Source organism: Sorex fumeus, unplaced genomic scaffold, assembly GCF_029834395.1.
Source record: "Sorex fumeus unplaced genomic scaffold, SorFum_2.1 ptg000114l, whole genome shotgun sequence".
Lineage (NCBI taxonomy): Eukaryota > Metazoa > Chordata > Mammalia > Eulipotyphla > Soricidae > Sorex > Sorex fumeus.
The window spans coordinates 4,670,250-4,675,221 of record NW_026606171.1 but is presented as its reverse complement, the minus strand read 5'-3'; positions in this window follow the sequence as shown (position 1 = coordinate 4,675,221).

Sequence of the window (4,972 nt, the reverse complement as noted above, 5' to 3'; positions counted from 1 at the left end):
AAGGAGTTCAGGATCTGACTCTGATGCACCTGGGTCACTCCTCCCCACAGCTGGTGTCCTGTGTCCCATATCCTGACAAGTGCCACCTGTGTGATGCTGAGAAGAGGAAATGAAGTTTAGCACCGAATTCTATCTACTTAAATTTTCCAAAGAACAGCTTTCTTTTGCCCTAAAATCTAGAACAATCAAAGATATTCCTGGATCTGGAGCTATGGTCCCAAATCTACAATGGTCCCAGCACACACTGACATGTGTCAGCTCCTGTGACAAGTGTGAAACACAAGGATTTCAGCCACACATGATACAGGAGTGAAGGACTGTTCTTGAGGAAACAGTCCAAGAACCTGCTAAGCCCCCAGCACATACTTAAAAGTTATTCTTCCACTAGCGTCTGGGAAGCACCAGTGTACAATCCAACAAGAATATGGGAGTAACTGAACGTATTCTAGAGAGAAGCTATCTTCCTCTTGGCTGTTGCTGAAGAACAGAGAGAGATCCTGAGCCTTTCCCTCAGATGAAACCTGGCCCTGTGAGCCCCATTCTGTGTCTCAGACCCTGACTCTCTGAGGAGGAATCAGGATGATCAGCATCCCTGTCGTCTTCTCACCTGGCACAGCTGCCTCCCCCTCAGTTTTCTGACATATTTAGGATGTGGTTGTCACACTGTGTATCTCGCACAGTAATACACAGCCTTGTCCTCAGTGCTCAGCCTGCTCAGTTCCATGTAGGTTGTGTCCTTGGACGTGTCCATAGTGAGTGTGAGTCTGCCTTGGAACTTTGCTGCATATCTTGTTTCACCATTATCAGTTCGTATCCTTCCCATCCACTCAAGACCTTGTTCTGGGACCTGCCTCACCCAGCTCATCGTGTAGCTGGTGAAGGTGTATCCGGACACCTTGCAGGAGATCTTCACTGATGTCCCAGGTTTTCTCACCTCAGCCCCCGACTGCACAAGCTGTACCTGGGAGTTCACACCTGTGGACAGCAGACAGGAGTGGGTGGACTCCACTTGACTGGCCCCATATCCTCAGCCTATGGCATGGGAATGCTTACCTGAAGCCACTACCACCAGAAAGAGAATTCTCCAGGTGCAGTCCATGGTGAGGACCAAGCACTCAGTGGCTTCTGAAGGTGTGGCTATGTCTGCTGTGTGATGTTGTCAGGACACAGACATCTGTATTTAACTCAGTGTCCCTCATGTAATTTGCATATTCATGAGTATGGAGAATTCATAGATGAAAATCCGGTCCAACCTTAAAAGGGGCTGTTGGAAGCCACCAGGTCCTTTCTCAAGGGGAGTGAAGAGGTCCACGTTCTGATCCTTGTTTGAGGAGATGAGACTCTGCCCTGTCCCAGGACTCTGTGCACACATAGCTCCCCCTACGGAGGGCCAAGCCCTTTCAGGACCTTTCCTTCAGGGCCCCCCACATCTGTATGGCATGGACACATCTGGACACACCTGGGCTTTGAAGTTATTTCTGGGTTTCTTTTACTCCCCAAGGGATGCCACAATGGGACTACAAAATCATCCTAATGCCCCAGTGGCTTCCATTGGAGATATTAAGAAGTCCAGAAACACCACCTGCATACAGATTTTACTGCCTTCTCAATGTGATAATTGTTCTTCAAAAATGATACGTGGGCACAATTTAATCTTCTCTGTCGTACATGTATTTTAATTTTCGTTTTCTTGAGAAAAAAGTTTAGTTTTAGTGAAGAAGGAAATCCATGCTGATATTTCTGCCTCTCTGCATCTATTTCCCCCATCTCTGCACCCTTTCTTTCTTGGGACTTGGCGCCCCCTGCAGCCTGGCCCCCACCCTGCAGGGAGAGCCTCTGGGCTCTCAGGGGCTTCAACCTCTTGACATCTCTAACGCAGGGTTGAATCCTGGGACTTCACTTCAGAAGCCTTGTTCAGGAGTCATATTATTTTATGGGCTTTTTGATTTGGTTCTGAGCCACACGGAGCAATTCTGAGGTCTTATTCCTGGCTCTGTGTTCAGGAATTGCTCAGGTAGATGCATCCCAGGAAAATATTGGCATATCAAGTAGTTAATTATATAAAAATTTAAAGGTGACGCTGCGTATTCTTTGCTGAGATTACGCAGAAGTAATACAATAAATAGTTAATTCGCTGGAATAAAAATAGTAAAAACAGTCAAACTAAAAGAGGATTTAAGTCTTTAAGTAAAGACTTTAATAGCACTGTCCTCCTGTTGATCATCGATTTTCTCAAGGGGGCCCAGTAACGTCTCCATTGTAAGACTTGTTGTTACTGTGTCTGGCATATCAAATATGTCCCTGGGAGCTTTCCAGGATTTTCTGTGGGCGCAGAATACTATCGGTAGCTTGCCGGGCCCTCCAAGAGGGGCCGAGGAATCGAACCCAGGTCGGCTGCGTGCAAGGTCAACACCCTACCCGCTATGCTATCGCTCTGGCCCAAAGAATTTAATAGAAACAAAAAATATTAAATTTGTTAAATTAATAAAGAGTTTTTCAAAAACCAGACGTTAGTCTAACACAGCTACTAACAAGTTTATTCTATAACAGTATTAGTAGGGCAACTATAAGAAAAAAAGTAATGAATATGATCAAATTAATGAAGTTTTATGGAACATATGGTTTGAACTCTAAATTTTTCAGTGATGCAGAATAGCATTATTTAAAGAAATTTTCTTAGAGAAATGCAAGTGGAGAGAAAGAGAGATCCGTGTTCAAGAGAGCACATGGGCTTCTCCAAATGGAAAAAAATCCTTGAGTTCTGATTTCTGGTCATACATGTTAGAAGTCTGGAAAACATCTTTCCACCCAGCAGGAGGGAAAACCTGACCAAGTGTAACTCAGAGACTCACTTTCAGTTTCTCTGTGAATAATAAGAAAGGGGAGATGGGCAGAGAAGTAAATTAGGATTATCTAAAGAAATTTACTTAGAGATATGCAAGGAGAGAGAGAGGGGAGGGGAGGCACAGGATTGTGGCAAGAAGGACAAAGACAGCCCAACTACGGAATCTGGTCATCATCACGTGAAACATCCTTCTCCTTTATTGATCCCTAGGAGCCTGTATGGGTTCTCTGTCTCTCTCTGTCTCTCAGTCTGTCTCCCTCTTAGGTGTATTGATTTCAATACAGACACTGAAATGTTATTGTGTACATCCCTTTATCATCTGTCTACATTTAGTTCTTATCCAGTGATCATATCTAACTATTCCTGTCATATTGATCCTTCTCTGTCCTTCACAAAACACACACTTGTAGCAAGCTTTCAACCATTGATCCGTCCCACTATCCCCTGTTACCTGACATTGAATATTAATCTCATACCAAAGTTTATATCCCACAGAAGAGTGCATTTATTCTATATCTGTCCCTTTCCTTCTGACTCATTTCACTCAGCCTGATACTCTCCATTTCCCTCCTTTTTTTGGGTCACACCCGAAAATGCACAGGGGTTACCCCTGACTCATGCACTCAGGAATTACACCTGGTGGTGCTTGGGAGACCATATGGGATGCTGGGAATCGAACCCGGGTTGACTGCGTGCAAGGCAAACGCCCTACCCACAGTGCTATTGCTCCAGTTCTCCACTTCCCTCCTTTTATAAGCGAATTTCATGATTTAATTTTTCCCGGTGACTGTATAGCATTCCATTGTGTAGATGTGTTGTATTTCATCCAGTCATCTGTTCTCAGATACTCGGGTTGTTTCAGAATAAACTATTGTGAATATAATCTTGTGATGCAATAAACATAGACATATCCATTTAGACAATTTGGAAATATATTTTCAATTAGTGTTTTGGGTTCTTTGGGTTGATGCCAAGAGTGGAATTTCTGGGTCACATAGAAGCTAAATTTTTAGCCTACTGTGCAGTATCCAAATTTTTCCAAAGAGTTTGATCCCGTTGATATTTTTACCAGCAGAGAATGAGGATTGCATTTCCCCCACATCTATGCCAACACAGAATGTTTTGGTCCTTTGTGATGTGTGCCTTTCTCTCTGGTGTGAGGTGATATCTCAATAGTTTTTTATTTGCATTTTTCTGATAAGTGATATAGACAATTTGTTCATACCATTCTCTGCCTCAAATTCTACTTTAAGGATATATCCATTTAAAACCTCATTTTTAGATAGGGTTTATTTTTCTCTTAGGTTTTTCAAGTCGTTTATATAAGTTTTATTAATCCTACATATGATAAGTCTCTGGGTCTTGCACAGGGACTATAAAACCCAGCACCAGGAAGAGAACAGTGCAGAGTCTCCTGCCCCTGCTCCTGGCTGTCCTCGCCGGAGACCCTTGGAGGAGGGCGGGTTGAGTTTCCCTCCCCTCCCCAAGCAGAGCTCTGGCAGTCGAAGACCTCCAGAACCAGCCACAACCATGCTGAGACCACTCTCCACATGCATGAAGGTACCAGCAGAGGAACAAAGGCATGCGGGTCCTGGGGCTGAGATCTCCAAGACTGCTCGGATCGGGGCCTAGCATCCTCCACCCAGATCCTCCATCTTCCAGTAGGCAGGGGTCACACCCACCAACTGGCCCCCCTGGCGCCTTGTAATCCCATCAATGGCCAAGACCCAGAGACTATAAAAACCCAACTCCTGGAAGCATGTGGCTGCGACATCTTATTATCTCATTCTTGCTTTGGACAACCTGGCAGGCTTTGAATGTAACCTGCCCACATGGCAGAGCGTGGCAAACTCCCTGTGGCATTACCTATATGCCAAAACCCAGTAACAATGATGAGTCTCATTCTCCTAAGCCTTAAAGAGTCTTGAATGTAGCATTTTTTAAAATCTCAGGGCCACAACGAAGGAGACGTTACTGGTGTCTGCTCGAGGCAATCAACGAACAACAGGATGATCGTGATCGTGATCATGACATAAGATAAATAGTGAGTTTTATAAATTCTACATAAGATGAGTAATGAGCAGATATTTTTCCCCAGTTTTTGGGTTGTCTTTTGATTATGGTGAT